The following is a 23,134-nucleotide window of genomic DNA, read 5'->3' on the forward strand; positions in this document are numbered from 1 at the left end:
ACCGTCTCTCTCCCAGGTATAACATCTAGAGAGAATACATGCAACAGGTATTCAAGGACTATGAAAAGCAAATAGTGATAGGTGAATTAGAAAGTACCACTGAGCCAACAGTGAGTTTACCATTTTTTCTCTCTGGTCTTCCCACTGTTTGCATAGTCACTGAAGTGCCCACCAGGGCAGGGTAACTAAAGCTCCAGCTTTCTGACTGGAGCATCAGAAAAGAAACCCCCAAGGAACAAGAAAGTACTTGAAGAGATCATACAGAGGGTGGTGAACCCATAAAGATGTTTATGAACTCCCAGGCTTGTCCCCAAGCCATACATGTGTGGATCTGCTCCTAACCATCATACTAAAGACTTTGGTAACTGAACTGACAAAGAGATTAACGCCCATATCTCAGACTGGCCACTGAGTGACACACATATGAAGACAGATTCAAATAGCATGGCAAAGGTTTTGAAAACTGATCTGACATTGGAACCACAGACTATAGAAGGTGGGTTGAAAATTGCAGCCTGAAGCTAAATATGTCAATTGCGTGCCAAACCAAAAATAACACTATTCGCCACTCTCCAAGCCCTATTGTTGATGAGTTGATTCCAATTCCTAGAGACCGTATAGGACAGAACAGAACTGCCTCATAGGGTTCCCAAGGCTGTAAATCTTTACGGAAACAGATTGCCACGTCTTTCTCCCACTGAGCAGCTGGTGGGTTCGAACCACCAATCTTTCGGTTAGCAGCCAAGCACTTAACCACTACTCCACCGGAGCTCCTTCTATTTCCCACAGGATTTAAATAAGTTCCATAGTCTCATTATATTCAAAATGTCCAGGATACAGCCCGAAATTACTCAGCATATAAAGTAACAGGAAAAATCTCAACTCAGAAAAGACAATCAACTGATGCCAATGTCAAGATGCCACAGATATTAGAATTCCCTGACAAAGGTTTTAAAGTAGCTGTTATCAAAATGCTACAAGAGCAATAACAAATACTCCTGAAACTGACGGAAAAATAGAAAGTCTCAACAAAGAAAGATATAAACAAGAACCAGACAGAAATTCTAAAACTGAAAAATACAATAACCATGGGATAGGCTTAACAGCAGAATGAAGGCAACAGAGGAAAGAAGCAGTCATCTTGAAGACAGAGGAGTAAAAATTATCTAATCTGAACAAATAAGGCTGAAAAAAATAAACAGAGCCTCAGGGACCTACAAAGAAATAGCAAAAGGTCAAGCATCCATGTCCTAAGATTCCCAGAAGAAGAAATACCACAGTACTAAAAAAAATTTAAAGAAATAATGGCTGAAAACTTCCCAAATGCAGCAAAAGACATAAACCTATAGATTGAAGAAGTTCAGAGAGCCCCAAAGGTGATAAATCCAAAGAAATACATGCCCAGACACGTCACTATCAAGGTGCGCAAAACTATGACAAAGTAAAAATCATGAAAGCAGACAGATAAAAACAATGGGTCACCTACAGAGGAACAGCAATTCGAATGACTGTGGATTTCTCATCAGAATCACAGAAGCCAGAAGGAAGTGGAACACTGTTAAAAGTACTGGAAGAAAAGTACTGTTAATCCAGAATTCCAGTCCAGCAAAAGCATTCTTCAGGAAAAAGGTAATACAAAGACATTCTCAACTGAAGGGAAACTAACAAAATCAAATGACAGAAGATCTTCACTAAAAGCAGCTCTCCAGGCAGAAGAGAAATGACACCAGAAGGAACTTTGGAACATCAAGAATGAAGAATAACATTTAAATAGTAAATATCTGGGTATATACCAAAAAAACCAAACCCGCTGCCATTGAGTCGATTCCGACTCATAGAGACCCTACAGGGCAGAGTAGAACTGTCCCACAGAGTTTCCAAGGAGAGCCTGGCAGATTCGAACGGATGACCTTTCGGTTAGCAGCCGTAGCACTTAACCACTATGCCACCAGGGTTTCCTCTAGATATACAGATTATTCTCCTTTTGAGTTCTTTAAAATGTTGGAAAGTTGAAAGCAAAAATTAAAACATTGTCTGATAGGGTTTACAATACATGTAGATAAAATATATTCAAAAAGAAAACCAGCTGCCATTGAGTTCTGACTCATGGAGATCCCACGTATTTCAGAGCAGAACTGTGTTCCACAGTTTTCAGTGACTGTGATCTTTTGAAGTAGATCACCGGACCTTTCTTCCAAGGTACCACTGGGTAGATTTGCACCTCCAATCTTTTGGCTGGTAGCTGAGTGCTTAGCCGTTTGGCCAACTAGGGACTTCAGATAAAACACACAAAACAACTATAATGTAAAAAAGAAAGGGTAAGTTTTCTACATTCCACCTGAAGTAGTAAAATACTGATTCTAAGTAGGCTGTGAAAAGTTAAGTATATATATTTTAATTCCTAGTGCAACTGCTAAAAAAAAAGTATAGAAGGACATATAGTCAAAAACACAATAGGTAAATGGCAACAATACAAATATTCAAATAACACAAAAGAAAGCAGAAGAGTGGAAACAGACAATAAAAAAAAGAGTAAACAAACAGAAAACAAATAATAAAATCCAAAGACCTAAATCCAAACATATCAGTAATTTTATTAAATACAAGTAGTCTAAATACACCAATTAAAAGATGGAAATTGTCAAAATAAGTTTTTTTAAAAAAAGGACCCAATCATATATTGTTAACAAGAAACTCACTTCAAATATAACACAGGCAGGTTAAAAGTAAAAGAACAGAAAAAGATATGCTGCACAAACACTAATCAAAGAAAGCTGGAGTAGCTATATGCAATCAGTTTTATTTAGTATCATCATTAATATTAATAGACTTCAAAAAAAAAAATGCCAAGGATAATACATAATGATAAAAGAGTAAATTCACCAAGAAAACGTTAACAATCCAAATGCCCAAAGAGCAGACCTGCATAATACAGGAAGCAAAAACAACAGAACTGAAAGAAGAAAGAGACGAATCCGCAGTTACAGTCATGGGCTTCAACAGTCCTCTCTCAGTGATCGATAGAACAAACAGAGAGAAAATCAGCAAGGACACAGAAGAACTGAATAACGTGACCAACCAACTGGGTCTAACTGACACTTACAGAGCACTCCATCCAGCAAAAGCAGAGTACACGTTCTTTTCAAGTGCACGTGGAACAGTCACCAAGACAGACCATATCCCGGGTCATAAAATAAACCTTAAGCAAGTTGCTGACACAGGAGTTTTTGAAAATGCAAAGTACTGGTTTGGTTTTGGCTAGAAAGGAAGGAAAGGAAGATTAGTGAATATCAGATATTACAAAATTCTGTTTAAATCCATACTTAATTCTATACTTTTCCACCATAAAGTAGAATTTCTAAGTGTGTCCACCAAAAGGAACAAAGACATTTCCTATAAAATATCAACAGGTCCAACGACAGTTGACTTTTAACCTTGATTATGCCTATTTGTAATATGAAACCACAACCATTAAAATTTTGTAGTAGAAAACTGTGCGTGTTCGCTCAGTGTTGCAGAGCTTATTCACCACCCTTGACATAATTAACCCTCTGACTATGACCTCACTGATCTAACTTCAGTTAGCTCTGCTAATATAAAAGACTGAAGATCCTCCTGGAATTAGGAACACATCTAAAGATATTTCTCCTTAAGACTTAACTTACAAGTAAAAATAAAATGTGCATCTAAGAGATTAATTTTTTCATTGTGTTAAGTATATATATAACAAAACATTTGTCAACAACATTTTTTATGTGTACGATTTAGTGATATTAATTACATTCATCACGTGCATGACAGGTTAATTTTTAAATCCAACACAGAATCCAAATTTCCCAAGCAGTGGGAATGCAAGGATGAACATGGTAATCCTTATCTTAGGGTTCTCTTGTTCTTGGTAGGAAACAGACAAGTAAACAACAACAAAAAGTATGCTATAGTCGTTGCTAGCATAGTGGTGTGTATCCCTACCTGTATGTTAAAATAAATAAGAAAATTTTAAAAGTATGCTACAGATAAGTGCCACAATTTAAGAATATAGTTACGGAAGCTGACAGAACTTATTTTATGTTTCCGTCTTTTAATTGGTGTGTTTAGGAGAGGTGTCAGGGAAGACATCATGATCTTCAACCGCTCTGACTTCAGCACCTAACGCTCTCCATCTTTTTTTTTTTTTTTTTTTTCAATTTTGCTTTAGGTGAAAGTTTACAGCTCAAGTTAGTTTCTCATACAAAAGTTTATACACACATTGTTATGTGATCCTAATTTCTATCCCTATAACATGACAGCACACTCCCCCTTTCCACCCCGGATTTCCCGTGTCCATTCAACCAGCTCCTGTCCCCTTTTGCCCTCTCATCTCGCCTCTGAAAAGGAGCTGCCCATTTAGTCTCCTGTATTTACTTGGAACTAAGAAACACACTCTTCATGAGTATCATTTTATGTCTTACAGTTCAGCCTAATCTTTCTCTGAAGAGCTGGCTTCAGGAATGGTTGTAGTTCTGGGTTAACAGAGAGTCCGGAGGCTATGTCTTCTGGTGTCCCTCCAGTCTCAGTCAGACTATTAAGTCTGGTCTTTTTACGTGAATTTGAGTTCTGCACCCCACTTTTCTCCTGCTCTGTCATGGACTCTCTGTTCTGTTCCCTGTCAGGACAGTCACTGATGGTAGCCAGACATCATCTAGTACTTCCGGTCTCAGGCTGATGGAGTCTCTGATTTATGTAGCCCTTTTTTGTCTCTTGGGCTAATATTTTCCTTGTGTCTTTGGTGTTCTTCATTCTCCTTTGTTCCAGGTGGGTTGGGACCAATTGATGCATCTTAGATGGCCACTTGCTAGCTTTTAAGACCCCAGACACCACTCACCAAAGTGGAATGCAGAACATTGTCGTAATAAACTTTGCTATGCCAATTGACCTTGATATCCCCCAAAACCACTCTCTCCATCTTGTTCACTATACTCCTACAATACTTGTCTTCTGTTTAACCATGGAACATTTCAAAAGTATTTCTATCTCAAAGCCTTTGGACTTCCTGCTCCCTCTGTCTGGAACACTTTCCTCACACCTTCACGGAGCTGCCCGTTTCATCATTCAAGCAGTAGCTAACACAGCAACTCTTCTGAGGTTTCACCTGACTGCCCTGGCTGAAGAAGTGCCGTTCTCCATGCGTATCAATCTACCCTTTTCCTCTATTTTATTTTCTTCATAGCCCTCATTACTTTCTGAAACTATCCTATTTATCTGTTTACTTTTTCACTATGTGTCCCCATTCCGGAGAACAGAGATTTTGTCTAATTCATCACTGTATCCCCAGCACCTTGAACAGTGCCTAAGCCGCATGAAGTGCTCATAAATATGCTAAATGAATGAATGCGGGGAACACCTGACACGGGCTTTGAAGAATAAAGAATTCACTAGGCAAAGCAGAGGAGGAACATTCCAGAAAGAAAGAAGAGCACATGTAAAAATAAGAACGCTTGAAACAAGAATGGCATGGCACATTTGGGCAACAGAATAGTTCCAAGTGGTTAGAGCACAGCAAGCAAAGAAGTGATGAGAGAAGCCTAGAAAAGCAGAATTGAGCCAATCAGAAAACACTTTGTATGTCACGCCACACAAGCTATACCACAGGTTTTAAGCAGGAGAGTGACCGGGTCCAATCTGTATTTTAGAAATAAAAACATACACATAATGAAGTATTTATTTATATTCTGTTTCCTTCTAAAAGGGATTTGAAATGCCTTACACAAATATATAATATCTTGTCGAATTAGAGATGTACATGCTTCTAGAACTGAGCAAATCAAGTTTATCAAACTGCCAGTCACAACCCATGAATGGGTCTTGAAAATCAGTTTAGTTGGTACACCAGTTGGCATTTTAAAAAATGAAATACCATAGAAAAGAAAATATCAAACTGTCTCACACCTAGTAAGTGTTGTTTTGTGAAACTTTTGTTTCAATTATATATGAATTACAGGCACTGAGTGAGGATATAAAACGTATTTCCTACTGATCTAGACTAGAGCAAGGGTCTTCAAAGTAATGCCCTCGGGTCAAATCTTGCCCAAGTTTTATTAGAACACAACCACACCTAACTGCCTATGGCTGCTTTTGCTCTACAAAGGAAGAGTTGTTTCCACAGAGACCATATGGTGCACAAAACCTAAAATATTTATTATCTGGCCTTTTATAGAAAATGTTTGCAGACCCCTGCTCCTCAGCAATGGTTCTCAACTGGGGGTAATTTTGTAATTTCTGAAGACATTTTTTGCAATCACAACTGGGGGACAGGTGCTGTGGGTGTATAGCAGATAAGAGGCCAGCCAGGGATGCTGTTAATTATCCTACAGTAAACAGGACACACCCTCACAACAAAAAATGACTTGGGCCAAAACAGTGGTCAACAGGGCCAAGGTTGAGAAATCCTCTCCTAGAGAAATGTCTGTACCTACAGAACAGCAGACATATACAAGATGTCTGTGGCAAACTGTCAGCAACAGCAAAAACTGACAACACCCCAAACGGCCATCAACAGTGGATGGGATTAATTAATTGAGACATACTCGTACAGTGGAGTCCTATGCAGCAATGAATTAATGAACTACAGTTATACATGACAGCACGGATGAACCTCACAACACAATATTGAATGAAGAAAGCAAGCTGCTAGAATATATACACTACGATTCCGTTTGTATAAGTTCAAACAATTTATAGTTTAAGAATACAAATATATATGGTATACAATTAAGAAAAGCACGGGAATCCCAAATGTTTAACAGTCAGAATAGTGGTTACTTCTAAGCAAGTAAGAAAATGGGATGGGAGCTGGGACACACTGGGAATTCCAAAGGTTTTGTTTTGTTTCGTTTTTCCCTTAACTGGCACTCATTGTGCTTTTATTCTTTAAATGTTACATATACTTTTAAAGTATTATTTTGTGCTTACGCATAATTCAATAAAAACAATTAGAAAACAGGCACTGTGATGGGAAAACAAAGATAGGACACTAAAATGATGCCAGGGGTACAGAGAACGCATACAATAAAGACCTGCAGAACTGCCAAGCTTCGAATTTGGCTCTGATTTTCCCAGTAGACAAAGCAAAGAGAAGAATATAATCAGTTAAAGAATTTGTACTGCCAATAAGATAAAAACTTAATAGTTGCTTGGAATAAGCACAGCTTTTCCCAGCACTGGATCTTCAAAGAAATCTCTCCCATGAGTTTTCTCAAAGGACCTCAGAATGATAAAGGGGGCAATATCCTCCACAACATCCAAATAACAAATACGGATTTTCACACAGCCGTTCCTTATAAGCAGCCCTGGCAGCACAGCGGTTAAGTGCTTGGCTGCTAACCAAATGTCGGCAGTTTGAATCCACCAGCTGCTCCTTGGAAACCTACGGGGCAGTTCTGCTCTGTCCTACAGGGTTGCTATGAGTTGGGATCAACTCAACGACAACAGTTTTGGTTTGGTTTTTGTACTCCTCATAACAGTGATGTTTTTGATGCAGCTTAAAAAACACACTATTAAGGTTTCGGCATTTTAAAATTACCAAGTAATGTACAAAACAGCGTCACTCGATCCCGGCCTGGAACACCTCTGCCAACCAGCACCCTGCCAACCAAGGATGGGGATGGAGTCTAATAGGGAGACCAGGATGGGATGAGGGTGTGAGGCCCAGGAATGGGTAGTAGGCACCTTCTAGCAGACTAATCCCATATAACTTAGAGTTTGATAAAGTTTACCACAGTTGTTCAACTTAGACAGGGCCACTGATCATTTTAAGTTAAAAAAAAAAACAAAAAACTGTTGCACTGAGTCAATTCCAACTCATAGAGCGACACTATTAGACAGAGTAGAACTACCCCATAGGGTTTCCGAGGAGCAGTTGTTAGATTCCAACTGCCGACCTTTTGGTTGGCAGCCAACCTCTTAACCATTACGCCACTAAGGCTCCCATTTTAAGCAAGGTAGATGGTTATACTAATCTGTATGCTGAGCAAATAATCCAAGAAGCTGGCTATATGAAGAAGAATGCAGCATCAGGACTGGAGTAAAACTCATGAACAACCTGTGATATATGGATGACACAACCTTGCTTGCTGAAAGTGAGGAGGACCTGAAGTACTTACTGATGAAGATCAAAGATTACAGACATCAATATGGGTTGTACCTCAACATAAAGAAAACAAAAATCCTCACAACTGGACCAGTAAGCAACATCATGATAAACAGAAAAGACCAAAGTTGTTAAGGATTTCATTTTATTTGGAGCTACAATCAACGCCCACGGAAGCAGCAGTCAAGAAATCAAACAACACATTGTATTAGACAAATCTGCTGCAAAAGGCTTCTTTAAAGTATTAAAAAGCAAAGATGTTACTTTGAGGACTAAAGTACACATGACCCAAGCCATGGTATTTTCAATCACCTCATATGCATGTGAAAGCTGAAAAAACGAATAAGGACGACGGAAGAAGGACTGATGCCTTTGAATTACAAAGATGGCAAAGAATACTGAATATACCACAGGCTGCCAGAAAAACAAATGAATCTGTCTTGGAAGAAGTTCAGCCAGAATGCTCATTAGAAGAAGAGATGGCAACACTTCTCTCACAAACTCTGAACATGTTATCAGGAAGGATCAGTCCCTAGAGAAGGACATGAACCTTGGTAAACCAGAGGGTCAGTGAAAAAGAGGAAGACCCTCAACGAGATGGACTGACACAGTGGCTGCAACAACGGGCTCAAGCATAAGGACTGTGAGGGTGGCACAGGACCAAGCAGTGTTCTCATTATGTTGTACACACGGTCACTACGAGTCAGAACCAACTTGACAGCACCTAACAAGATGGTTATTCTAGAAAAATTAATGTGCACAGTTCTACCTTAAATTCTCTTTCTTCCCTAAATTTCATTTTGTTGTTGTTGTTGAAAATATACACAGCAAAACCCAAACCAAACCCACCACCATCAAGTTGATTCCAACTCATAGCGACCCTGCAGGAGAGTAGAACTGCCCCATTGGGTTTCCAAAGCTATTTTTTTAATCTTTACAGAGAAATCTTTCTTCCAAGGAGTCACTGGTGGATTCAAACGGCCAGCCTTTTAGTTAGCAGCCAAGTGCTTTAACTTGTGTCACCAGGGTTCCGTACATAGCAAAGCATACACCAATTCAACAGTTTCTACATGTACAATTTAGTAACACTGATTACGTCCTTCAAGTTGTGTAACCATTCTCACCCTCCTTTTCTGAGTTGTTCCTCCTTCACTGAGAGAAGCTCACTATCCCCTAAAGTTCCTATCTAATCTTTTGAGTTGCTGTTGTCAATCTGATCCCATACAGATAGTTCTTTTAAGTACAATGCTCGAGGCAGGCCTTCTTTACTAGTTAAGCTAAACTACTGTTCAGTTTTAAGATGATTTCAGGGAACAGTTTAGGTTTAAGGATTATCTCAGGGCAATAATTTCAGGGGTTCATCTACCTTCTATGGCTCCAAAAAGTCTAGAGTCCATAAGAATTTAAAATTCTGTCCTGCATCCTCCCTTTTGATCAGGATTCTTCTGTGGAATCTTTGATCAAATGTTCAGTAATGGCTCACACTACCTGATTTTAGAGCCTATTATACTTCCACAGTAGTCAAAACAGCCTGGTGCTGGTACAACAACAGATACATAGACCAATGGAACAGAATTGAGAATCTAGACATAAATCCATCCACATATGAGCAGCTGATATTTGACAAAGGCCCAAGCTCAGTTAATTGGGGAAAAGACAGTCTCTCTAAAAAATGGTGCTGGCATAACTGGATATCCATCAGCAAAAAAATGAAACAAGACCCATACCTCACACCATGCACAAAAACGAACTCAAAATGGATCAAAGACCTAAATATAAAATCTAAAATGACAAAGATCACAGAAGAAAAAATACAGACAATGCTAAGAGCCCTAATACATGGCATAAATATCATACAAAATATTACTAACAATGCAGAAGAGAAACTAGATAACTGGGAGCTCCTAAAAATCAAACACCCATGCTTATCTAAAGACTTCACCAAAAGAGTAAAAAGATTACCTACAGACTAGGAAAAACTTTTTAGCTATGACATTTTCGATCAGTGTCTGATGTCTAAAATCCACATGATACTGCAAAAACTCAACAACAAAAAGACAAATAACCCATTTAAAAAATGGGCAAAGGATATGAACAGGCACTTCGCCGAAGAAGACATACATGTGGCTAACAGATACATGAAGAATTGCTCACAATCATTAGCCATTAGAGATATGCAAATCAAAACTAAAATGAGATTCCATCTCACTCCAACAGGGCTGGCATTAATCCAAAAAACACAAAATAATAAATGTTGGAGATGTTGTGGGGAAACTGGAACACTTATACACTGCTGGTGGGAATGTAAAATGGTACAACCATTTTGGAAATCGATTTGGCGCTTTTTAAAAAACTAGAAATAGAACTACCATACGATCCAGCAATTCCACTCCTTGGAATATATCCTAGAGAAATAAGAGTCTTTTACACGAACAGATACATGCACACCCATGTTCACTGCAGCACTGTTACAATGGCAAAAAGATGGAAGCAACCAAGGTGCCCATCAACATTCACTCAATGGGATACTACGCATCAATAAATAACAATGGTGAATCCATGAAACATTTCATAACATGGAGGAATCTGGAAGGCATTATGCTGAGTGAAAATTAGTCAGTTGCAAAAGGACAAATATTGTGTGAGACCACTTCTATAAGAACTCAAGAAAGAGTTTAAACAGAGAAGAAAATATTCTTTGATGGTTATGAGGGGGGGAGGGAAGGAAGGAGGGGGGGTATTCACTAATTAGATAGTAGACAAGAACTATTTTAGGTAAAGATAACACACAATGCAGGAGAGGTCAGTACAACTGGACTAAACCAAAAGCAAAGAAGTTTCCTGAATAAACCAAATGCTTCGAATGCCAGAGTAGCAGGGGTGGGGGCCTGAGGACTACGGTTTCAGGGGACATCTAGGTCAACGGGCAGAATAAAATCTATTAAGAAAACATTCTGCATCCCACTTTGGTGAGTGGTGTCTGAGGTCTTAAAACACTAGCAAGCGGCCATCTAAGATGCATCAATTGGTCTCGACCCACCTAGAGGAAGGGAGAATGAAGAACACCAAGGCACAGGGTAATTATGGGCCCAAGAGGCAGAAATGGCCACATGAATCAGAGACTACATCAGTCTGAGACCAGAAGAACTAGATGGTGCTCGGCTACAACCGATGACTGCCCTGACAGGGAACAAAACAGAGAAACCCTGATGGAGCAGGAAGCAGTGGGATGCAGACCTCAAATTCTCATAAAAAGACCAGACTTAACGGTCTAACTGAGATTAGAAGGACCTCGGAGTTCATGGTCCCCATACCTTGTGTTAGCCTAAGACTGGAACCATTTGCAAAGCCAACTCTTCAGACAGGGACTGGACTGGACTATAACACAGAAAACGATAGAAGTGAGGAGTGAGCTTCTTGACTCAAGTAGGCACATGAGACTATGTGGGCAGCTCCTGTCTGGAGGGGAGATGAGAAGACAGAGGGGGACAGAAGCTGGCTGAACGGACACGGGAACACAGGGTGGACAGAAGGAGTATGCCGTCTCATTAGGGGGATTGCAACTAGGAGTACGTAGCAAGGTGTGTATGTATACGATTTTGCATGAGAGACTGACTTGATTTGTAAACTTACACTTAACACACAATAAAAAAATTAAAAAAAAAAAAAAATTCAGTAGTGGTAGCTACGCACCAGCCAGTTCTTCTAGTCTTATTGCAAATAGGCAGTTGTTCACGGAGGCAATTAGCCACATATTCCATATCCTTCTATTCCTGATTCTCCGTCTTCCTCTGTTGCTCCAGGTGAATAGAGACCAACTGTTGTGCCTTGGATGGCCGCCTGCAAGCTTCTAAGACCCCAGGCACTACACAATGAACTACAAGGTAGAACACAGCACTAAACACATTATTTGGCCAATTAACTGAGATGTCCCATGAAACCATGACCCTAAACCTCCAACCCAAGGAACCAAATCCCATGAGGTGTTTGGTTGTACTTAAGCAGCCTTGGCAGCTACTCTTCTTTTTTTTTTTTTTTTTCATTGTTGTAAATTTATCTCACACAGCTGTAAATGTATCTGTCACACAACTTTTGCCAATTCAACTTTTTACAGATGTGTACAACTTATTGAAGCAATTACAATAATCTGCAACCTTACCCTTAATCAATGCGATTTTTCGATTACTGTTAGGATTTCTCTTGTTGAGGTAAAGACAACAATACTGGGGTGGGATGCAGTGGGAAGGGGCCCAGGTCCATGAGCCACAGCTCCAGGCTGCACAGGACATCATCAATGAACTTCCTAACACTTCTCTCAGCTGAACTTTCAGTGATACACGTTCATTACGTTATGTATGATACAATTATAGTTTTTAGGAATGTGATGAAGTTCTAAAATATTTTCAATCTGTATTTTTTAAAAATATATATTGTAAAAATACTCATAAAAATTCAAGCAACACAGAAAAAGTATATAATGAATGTCCCCCCTAATCGACAAAGGAGTTATTAAAAAAAAAAAAGAGTAGGTTGTGATATTTTCCCCCAAAGTTGACCGTCTTCCAGTTTCCCTATTCCAGTGAACGGCATGGTCACTCATCTGGTAACATGAACTAGAAACCTCAGAGTCTTCCTTAATACTCTCTTTCCCTCAGATCCCATACCTAATCAGTTACTAGGCTCTGGAGATTTTACCTCCTAAACAGTTTCCTTATAATACACTAGTTCTTTCTGTCACGACCTGCAAGCACCCGATCGAAAATTGTATAATTTCATGCCTAGATTACTGCAACAGCTTCCTACCTGGTCTCTTCAATCAACTCTTGTCCACCTCCAACCCATTTCTGATCATCTTTTCCTTTATGATTAAAACAGGTATCTTCTCATTGCTCTTAATAAGGATCAGTATTTCTAACATGGCAAACCAGGTGCTCAAAGATCTCGCCTCTACCTGTCACTCCAGCCTCATCTTTCCCCACTGATCTCTACTCTAAGCTTTTCTTCAACAGGTATCCTACCTTTTGTCTCAGATCCTTGGCACTTGCTGTTAAACTCAGTCTGGACAGCTCTCCTCACTTTACTGAGGTAACTCTAATTTCAGGCATCAGCTCATTTACCACGTCCTCAGGGAAGTCTTCCTGACCTCCCAATTACATAAATCCAAATATACTAGCCACATCTCTCTTTCATACCACTTATCACAGTTCCAACTTTGTCTCTGTATTTTACTTATGTCTTGCCCTTTTACTAGACAGTGAGCTCCCCGTGGGCCAGTACAAACATATTCCACATCCCCATCACAGTGCTTGACCCGTAGTAAGCCTCCCTTCCTGAATTTTGGGCATGACTCATGCCAAGTTCTTTGCCAACTCAGACACCCCCAAGGTCTACTCCCTCTATCTGGAATGTGCTTCTGTCTTTTGCCATAATCTCTCAAGTTACAGTTTAAGTGTCACCTCCTTCAGGAAATCTTCTCTGACCATCCTGTTTTAGATGTTTTATTATTTTTTGTCTCCTCCATAATAATTGCCAAGTTTATTTATATTTCTGCTTGTATGACATGTGTTTAATGTCTGACTCCCCCACTAAACTATACTCTCCAGGCAGGCAGCAACCATGTCGGCTTTGATTACTAAGATATTCTCAGAGCCTAGTACTGGACAGGAGCCCTGATGGCGCAATGGTTAAGCCTTCGACTGCTAACCAAAAGGTCGGCAGCTGGAATGCACCAGCCAGCCGCTCTCTGGAAACCGTATGGGGCAATTCTACTCTGTCATATAGGGTCGCTTTGAATCGGAATAGGCTCGAAGACAAAAGGGTTTACCAGTGGACAAGCACATAATCGGCGTTCAGTACGTTATCTGTGAAGCCTGGCTGAGTCGGGCCACTAAGTCACGTTGTGGCACTATGCAAGTCCTCTCCCCATGCTGGGTCTGTTTCCCTATGGGGGCAGCTGTACCCCTCAACTCCCGGTGACTGCTTCTAAAACAGGAAATGAATGCCAAGGGGCCGGGCATAAAGCCCACGGGGGCGCACCCGGAAAGAAAAGCTTGGGGCGGGGCCTCAATGGGAAGAAACTTTTGAGGGTGGGCGGGGGCCATGGGGGATCCGCGTCCAGAGGGAGGGGGCGGCCCCATCGCGGTAACCCGAGGCCTCCCGGGGTGGCCCTGGCGAGCCTGGAGGCTGGGCCGAGGAAGGGGAAATCCTCACCTGTCCGGTCCCGACTCAGAGGGCCGGGGCGAGGGGTGCCCGGACCTGCTCGGCGTGCACCTCCCCCGGCCCCGCCCCCGCCATGTCTCCGGACCCCGGCCGGGCGCGTGGCCCCCACTTCCGCTAGCCTCCGGAAGTGCGGCGCAGCGAGAGGGGAAGTGAGGGAGAGCGCCGCGCCGTCCTGCCCACGCTGAAATACTGTACAGCGCACCCTGGTGCTAGGAGGGAGGTCGAGGCCACAAAGGCACTGTGGCTCCGAAGAAAATGAACCGGGTGTCTGAACCTGGGTACGTCGGCCTGTGATCTCCCGTGGCAGTGACTCTGCGGCTGCTGGGCACATTTGTAAAAACATGATAGAAATTAATTTTTCACCTCTTGATTGGATACACCATTTCATCCTCAAGGATCGGGACCGTACTTAACGTCTGTGACAACTCAGTGCTCAGCAGTTAACTGGCACACAGTGGGCGCACAGTAAAAAATTGTTGCACTAAATTGATCCCATAACGTTTACTTGACTTATATTATTTCATTCGCTCTTTTACAAGCTTGTCCCTCCCTCGAAGTCTTGGTGCTCGCTGTTCCTTCTTTCTGGAACAGCCTGTCCCCAAGTTTTCCTGCTTGGGCTTCATTCTAGTCATTGAGGTCTTTGCCCAAATATCACCTCTTCTCAGGGCTCCCCTGATGGCCCTCACTCACTCCACTCCCATCACGCTATTTCTTCATAGCACTCATCACTGATACCAGCTAGCGGTTTCTTTCTTTTTTTTTGGTGGTAAAAAATATATATGACAAAACTTTTGACAATTCAACAATTTTTACATGTACAGTTTAGTGACACTGAACACCTTCACCATGTTGTGCAAACATCAGGACTATCCTTTTCCAAATTATTCCACCACCGTCAACAAAAACCCCGTGCTCGCAATGCAATGACTCCCCATTCCTACCTTCTTTCCACCCCAATAAAGACTAATAATGCTTTGGTTTCTATACATTTGCCTATTTCATATAAATGGGGCCATCAATATTTGTCCTTTTGTGACTGACTTATTTCACTCAGCATAATGTTTTCAAGGTTCATATCCTAGCATGTATCAGGACTTCATTTCTCTTTAAGGCTCTAAAATTTTTTTGTTTTTTCTAAGCTCCAGTGAAGCAGAGGTTTTGTCTTGTCTTCTGTTCTTATCTTCACGCTAGAACAGAGTTTGGCATTTGTAGCTACTCGGTAAAGATTCAGTGAATGAATGAACGGCTCTGCACGCAGGATTCACAGCATGTCAATGAGGAAGGAATGTTTATTGGTTTTTACAGATAAAGACACTGAGTCTGAAAAAGAATAAGAGACTTGGAAATGTAGGGTGGTGAAAAGGAAAGAACTTGGGTTCCTGGCCCAGTCTTGCCATTTCCAAACTGAGTGGCCTCAGTTACTGGCCTCAGAATCTCAGTTTCCTCTTCTGTGGAATGAAGATTTTACTTGCCTTGCAAAGTTATTGAAAGAATTGGAGGCATTGTACGTAAAGTGCCTGTCACAGAGCCCAGCATGTGGCAAATGCTCAATAAATTGTTATTATTGTAGTTACTCAAGGTTAACTCACTTACTTCACCAATGGGAAAATTGAGATCCCAAGAGAGAGATGACTGGTTCAAGTGAACACAGGTAACAAGTAGCAGAGCTGAGGCTATGACCTAAGACTTCCAACTCCCTTTTTTCCAGGGTTCTCTCCTCAGGGTTCAAATTCTGACTCTGCCAATTAGGTTCCTGATAACTTTAGGTAACTCCTTCACTCTCTCCAAATATGTTTTTTCATATCTCAGGTTGGACAATATTCTGATTTGGTTATTGAGGAGATGTAGTTTAAACATCGGTTTGGGGAGAATATAGTTTTAACAGTTAAATTTTACCCAAACGGAAAAGTTGGAGGACTGCTACCTGGGTGCCGGAAACCCTGGTGGCATAGTGGTTAAGTGCTACGGCTGCTAACCAAGATGATCAGCAGTTCAAATCCGCCAGGCGCTCCTTGGAAATTCTATCGGGCAGTTCAACCCTGTCCTGTAGGGTTGCTATGAGTCGGAATCAACTCTATGGCAGTGGGTTTGGTTTGGTTTTGGTTACCTGGGTACCAGGCCTAGAGCGTGAAACTGGGAGCTCCATCCGTATCAGCTGCTAAAGAATGACCAGTACAGTTTCATTCTTGTGTAGCTATGGCACAGGACAAAGAGAGAGAAACCAGCCTGAAGAAGGAGCTTCACTCCTACCTCACACCATATGCAATAATGAACTCAGAATGGGTCAAAGACCTGAATGTAAGGGCTAAAACCATAAAATTCTTAGAAGAAAACATAGGCATAATTCTTCACAACCTTAGGTTAGGCAATGATTTCTTAGATATGATACCAAAAACAGAAGTAACCAAGGAAATAATAGATAAATTGGATTTTGTTAAAATTTAAAACTTTTGTGTTTCAAAGGACACTGTCAAAAAAGTTAAAAGACTGCCCACAGAATGGGAGAAAATATTTGCTATCGTATGTCTAACAAGGGTCTAATATCCAGAATATATAAAGAACTTAAAATTCAGTAATAAGAAAACAAATAGCCCAATTTAAAAATGGACAAATGATTTGAATAAACATTTCTCAAAAAAAAAAAAGACATACGAATAGCCAATAAGCACATGAAAAAAATGCCCAAAGTCATTAATCATTTTTGATGTTAGGTTCCATCAGGTCAGTTCCAACTCATAGTGATCCTGTGTACAACAGAACCAAACACTGCCTGGTCCTGTGCCATCCTCACAATTGTTGCTATGTTTGAATCCTTGTTGCAGGCACTGTGTCAATCCATCTCCTTGAGGGTCTTCCTCTTTTCACTGATCCTCTGCTTTACCAAGCATGATGTCCTTCTCCAGGGACTGAGCCCTCCTGATGACATGTCCAAATTATGTAAGACAAAGTCTTGCCATCCTTGCTCCTAAGGAGCATTCTGGCTGTACTTCCAAAACAGATTTGTTCGTTCTTCTGGCAGTCCTTGGTATATTCAGTGTTCCTCAAATTGAGTAAATACTTCATACCCACTAAAAAAAAAAAAAAACCCTTAGGATAGCAACAATCAAAACATACTAAAAGCAACACAGAAAATAATAAGTGTTGGCTTGTGTATTTCTTCATTGACTCGTTTACCCTCGGGCTTGTCCTACAAGAAAGGAGCAACGGAGGGAACTCCCTTCCCTGGAACATGACCCATACTGCCCTGTCCCTAGTATGCCACTGCATGGGGGTAACAAGAGAATGAAGGTCTCTGCTGACCTTAGTTTATAAGTTTGTCCTCCAAAAACCCATTTCTTTAAAAAGACAGGAGTTAGACTGATCCAGTTCAACCTCCGATACTTACAAGTTACTTATCTGTACTGCAGCTTCCCCACTGGTAAAATGGGAATAATCACAGTAGTATTTACATCACAGAGTCAGTCAAGATTAAAATTAGTTATTGCATGTAAAGCTCTTTGCATTCTGTCTGGCACATACTAAGCCCTCAATAAATGTAACTCTGCTATTAATTTGGCTCTTATCATGCCAGATCGCCTTGTCTTGAAATCTTATGGGGTTGTCTCATCAATATGAAAAAAAAAAAAATCCCACAGAAAAATGGCCCATGGATAGCAAAGGCAACTCATAATAGAAACGTAAATGGCCAATAAACATCTGAAAAGATAGTCGGCCTCACTAGTAATCAGGAAAATACAAACTGAGAATGAAGGCTGTGTTTCATACCCCAGGCTGACGGCTTTAAATTCTCTCTGACTGGCAGCTCCATCCCTGCATTCCTGCCACTGACCCGTTGTTTCGCCTTGGCAAGTAGTTTTTCTCCGTCTGCTTTATCATCTGCAAAATGGGTATATTGGGGGGTTGGGGTATGGGGAAGCCATTGTCTTTTCGAAAGACCTAACTTTTTTACATGAATTTATAAATTAAGTAAATACACGAGTACATTTACATACAAATTTTAGTTACACAAATAATATTCTTTAATTAGACAAATAATAGATATTACTCTTGTAAAACTGAAATAGAGGAAACAATGGAACTAGAGTAAATATAGAGAAAAAAAGTGGCGCTCCTGCTTCACATCCCCAAACCCACTCCTCCTGTCTTAGTTATCCAGTGTCGCTATAACAGAAATAGCACAAGTGGATGGCTTTAGCAAACAGAAATATATTTTCTCACAGTTTAGGAGGCTAGAAATTTGAATTCAGGGTGGCGGCCCCAGGGGAAGGCTTTCTCTCTCCCTTGGCTTTAAGGGCAGGTACTTGTCATCAATCCTCCCCCGCTCTAGGAACTTCTAGGTGCAGGGACCCCAGGTCCAAGGGACATGCCCTGCTCCTGGCACTTCTTTCTCGGTGGTATGAGGTCCCTATCTCTCTGCTCGCTTCTCTCTCCTTTCATCTCTTGTAAGAAAAAGTTAATACAGGCCTTACCCCAGGGAAACTCCCCTTACACAGCATCAGGGCTGCGACCTGAGTGTGTTGTATCCCACCCTAACGCTCTTTAACATAATGAAATCTTGCCTCATTAACCGCAGGGAGAGATTAGAATTCAGAACACATAGGAAAATTACATCAGATTACAAAATGGAGAACAACCACGCAATACTGGGAATCATGGCCTAGCTAAATTGACACATATTTTGGGGGAACACAATTCAATCCATGACACCTCCCGTTAGTAGTAATTGTTTGTCTACCTTTCTAGGCCCTTTTCTAGGAAATACCTATACAAACATATGCACTTACAGAACTCCATAAATATGTGTTAGCGATTGTTCTGTCAGCACATAGATATCTAACTTATGCACATGAATGTTCTCGCACCATGAATGTCCCACAGTTTATTTAAGTATTCCCATATTCATGGGCATTTAATTTTTTTTACCTTTGAAAACCATCTCAATGAATAATGTTCTATATACATGTTTGGGCAGAAACACAAACAAATCATACGTACTTAATGGTAAAATTATTGGGTCAAAAGTCAGAAATTTAAATTTTTTAAATGTAATGCTAATCACCCTCCAAAAAGATTGTACCAATTTACACTCTTTCATTTCTCCACATCCTTGTCCACACTTTACATCATTCACCTTCTTTACTTTTCCCAGTTGCATTACCAAAAGATGGTATTTCACTGTTTTCATTTACATTTCCCTGATTACTAATAAGGCTGACTATTTTTTCAGATGCTTATTGGCCATTTACATTTGTACCGTGAGTTGCCTTTGCATACCCTTTGCCCATTTTTCTACTGGAATATTTTCTCCTCGTTCTTTTTATAAGAACTATTTATATATTCTGGATATTGATCCTTTGTTAGGACTATAGACACTTTTGCTCTGTGTGAGGCTTGTCTTTAATTTTTAACTTGATCTATAGTGATGTTTTTAAAATACTCTGACCTGCTGTTACTATCCGTGGTATTTGTCAGTTTAATGGAGGGTCCAGGGTGGGGTTCACACTGTGCTTTGTGGAAAATCTGCTGGTGGTAAAGGAGGCCCAAGGTTGTCCTTCCCCACTTCCTGCCTTTTTCAGGAAGTGAATTTCATTTCATCCTCCTGGCTGTTACTGCTGTTAGGGTGTTGATGGGGTTAAAGAGGCAGCCAGAGGCTAGACCAGGAGCCCCTTGTGGGCCACAGCCAGCATTTTGCCTTCAATTCTGAGTGAGAACGTAGCCACAGGAGGGCTTTGAGCAGAGGATTAGCATACACAAAAACCAAAAAGCCAAACCCAGTGCCATCACTGAGTCTATTCCTCCATTCCGACTCATAGCAACCTTATAGGACAAAGTAGAACTGCCCCATAGAGTTTCCAAGGAGCACCTGGTGGATTTGAACTGCCAACCCTTTGGTTAGCAGCCATAGCACTTACCCACTACGCGACCAGGGTTTTCTGTTTTAGAAGGCTCAGTCTTGCTGCCTTTGGGAAAGGAGGCTATTAAGAGATCAGCCGGGAAGCAGGGAGAACAGCCTGGAGACTATGACAGGAGAGAGATGACGGTGGCCTGGGGTGATAAAGGCGGAGGTGGCGAGAGGTCCTCGGATTTGGGGTATATATTGAAGACGCAGCCAAAGGACTTGCCAACGGATTGGGTGTGCAGTGGGAGAGAAAGAGAGGAGGCCACGATGTCCCAAGGTATTTGGCCTAAGCAACTATGAATATTTTTTGCTCAGAAAGTAATAGAGTAGATTAAAAAAAAAAAAAATGGATTGGGCTAAATTTGAAGTCAGCTCCAGGAGGACAGAGGCCATTTCTGCTTTGCAACTACTGATCCCCTGGGTGGTGCAAACAGTTAAGCATGCGGCTACTAACTGAAAGGTTGGAGGCGTTAAATCCACCCAGAGGTACCTCAGAAAAAATTCCTGGTGATCTGCTTCTGAAAGGTCACAGCGATGAAAACCCTATGGAGTTCAGTTCTACTCTAACACACAAGGAGTCTCCATGAGTCAGGATCGGCTCAATGCAACTGATTTGTTTAAAGAGCCTGAGTAGCCCAAACAGCTTGCACTCAGCTGCTAACTGAAAAGTTGGCAGATCAAACCCACCCAAGAGTACCTCAGAAGAAAGGCCTGGCAATCTACTTCCATAAAGATTACAGCCAAGAAAACCCTATGGAGTTCAGTTCCACTCTGTAACACATGGGTTTGACATGAGTTGGGATCAACTCGGTGACAATGGGTTTGTCTGTTGTTGCTGTTGCTTTGATCCCTAAGGCCTCGCATGATGCTAGGCACATAAAAAAAGGCACATAGGCACTCAATAAATACTTGCTGAATGTTGAACGACTCCTTTGTGCAGACAGGGCCGAGCGCCAGTGGTGTTTTTTTCAAGCACATGGGTTGCCGTCTTTCATTTCCACAGCTCTTCAGCTGCCCTCTCCCAGATGATTTAGCTTCTAATTCCCTGCCTCTCCCTACCCTTCTCCTCTCACTCTGGGGAACAGCACAAAATCCTGAGCCCCATTTCACCCTCCTACTCTTGCCTCCTCCTTCCCTCTCAGAGTCCCACCCTCATGTACTCAGGGACCCTAAACCAGGGGGATGATAGAGTGACGGGTGGAGGAGGAGGTCTGAAGGACTTGAGAGTTTCCTCTCCATCACTCCAGTCCCCCTGGGGCTCTTCCACCAAGACTTTTAGCAATTCTGCTCTCTCTCTGCATTAGCCAGGAGAGGAGGAGGCTGGGACCAAAAGAGGGATGAGAGGCTCTTGTTCTTTCTCCCTCTCTAGAAGAGGCTTGGTGGAGCTCTTTTTGCCTCTATGTTCAGTGGCAGATATTTCTTAAAGTGTTTTCTTAAATACTAATGTAATTTCTTTTAAGTATTACATCACCACCCCCCCAAGACTGTCACGTCATCACCAAGTCATTAATCAAAACAATTGCTGCAAATGTTGACAGTATACCAGACTACATGCCAATCATTTCAACCTACATTATCTCATCTAACCCCTTAATGACCTTAGAGATAGGTACTATCTCCGTTAACCAGATTCGGAAGCTGAGGCTCGGTTTCTCTTGACCCTTTTTTGGATCCCGTATTGTGTAGCTTGCTAGGACAGCCATAACAAAGTGCCAACAACTAGGTGGCTTAAAATTTATTTTAATAGAAATTTGTTGTATCACAGTTCAGGAGGCTAGCAGTCCAAAATCAAAGTGTCAGAAAGCCATGCTCTCTCTGAAGGTTCTAGGGGAGAATTTTTTCTTTTCTTTTTTTTTATTGTACCTTAGATGAAGGTTTAAAGACCAAATCAGTTTTTCATTAAACGATTAGAACACATATTGTTTCGTTACATGGGTTGACAACTCCACAACATGTCAACACTTTCCCCTTCTCGACCTTGGGTCCCCTATTACCAGCTTTCCTGTGTCCTCCTGCCTTTCCATCCTTGCCCCTGAGCTGGTGTGCCCATTTAGTCTCATTTGGTTTTGGGAACCCGTCTAATTTTTGGCTAAAGAGTGCACCTCAGGAGTAACTTCTATACTGAGTTAAAATAGTGTCCAGGAGCCGTACTCTCGGGGTTTCTCTAGTCTCTGTCAGACTAGTAAGTCAGGTCTTTTATTGTGAGTTAGAATTTTGTTCTACATTTTTCTCCACTCTGTCTGGGACCGTCTATAGTGATCTCTGTCAGAGCAGTTGGTGGTGGTAGCCAGGCACCATCTGGTTGTGGTGGACTCAGTCTGTTGGAGGCAATGAGAGTTGTGCCCCATTAGTCCTTTGGACTAGTCTTTCCCTTGTGTCTTTGGTTTTCTTCATTCTCTAGACAAAGTGGGACCAGGGAGAATTTTTTTTTGCCTTATCTAGATTCTAGTGGTCACAAGCATTTCTTGGTTTGGGGCAGCGTAATTCCAATCTTCTGCCTCTGTGTCTCTTCTCTCCTTATAAGGATACCAGTTATATTGGATCAGGGCCTACCTTACTCCACTATAACCTCACCTGAACTAATTACATCTGCAAAGACCCTATTTCCAAATAAGTTCACATTCGCGGGTACAGAGAGTTAAGGCTTTAATATATCCTTAGGAGACATAGCCCAAACCATACCACCCACCCTATTCCTGTTTACTAGGCTCTTTTTTTTTTTTTTTTTTGTATTAGGTCCTTTATTACTCTTTGCAGAAAATGCTCAGATTCTGTGTGCAGTTGCTCAGCCTTCAGAATTCAAACCCAAATTCTTATCAACTGTTGGAAGAAGTATCTTCCCTCCATGCTCTCAGCTAAATGCATGCCACCCGGGGCATGACTTTTCT

General features: G+C 41.3%; 1 protein-coding gene across 7 annotated transcripts in view; it reads right to left on the reverse strand.

The window, feature by feature from the left end:
* Positions 1 to 14,456, reverse strand: part of DET1 (DET1 partner of COP1 E3 ubiquitin ligase) — a 57,592-nt gene extending 43,136 nt beyond the window's left edge. For 3 of the 7 annotated variants that reach the window (XM_064267110.1, XM_064267109.1, XM_064267107.1), the window contains exons 1-3: positions 14,339 to 14,437; positions 11,822 to 12,005; positions 3,104 to 3,258 (exon numbers count right to left, since the gene is read on the reverse strand). The gene's annotated coding sequence lies outside the window, so the exon portion shown is untranslated. Of the gene's footprint in view, positions 1 to 3,103; positions 3,259 to 11,821; positions 14,259 to 14,338 lie in introns of those variants that run through there. The other 4 variants (XM_064267108.1, XM_010593842.3, XM_023553041.2 and 1 more) reach the window with 4 other exon arrangements.
* Positions 14,457 to 23,134: the final 8,678 nt, after the last annotated feature.

Source organism: Loxodonta africana, chromosome 13 (genome assembly GCF_030014295.1).
Source record: "Loxodonta africana isolate mLoxAfr1 chromosome 13, mLoxAfr1.hap2, whole genome shotgun sequence".
Classification (NCBI taxonomy): domain Eukaryota; kingdom Metazoa; phylum Chordata; class Mammalia; order Proboscidea; family Elephantidae; genus Loxodonta; species Loxodonta africana.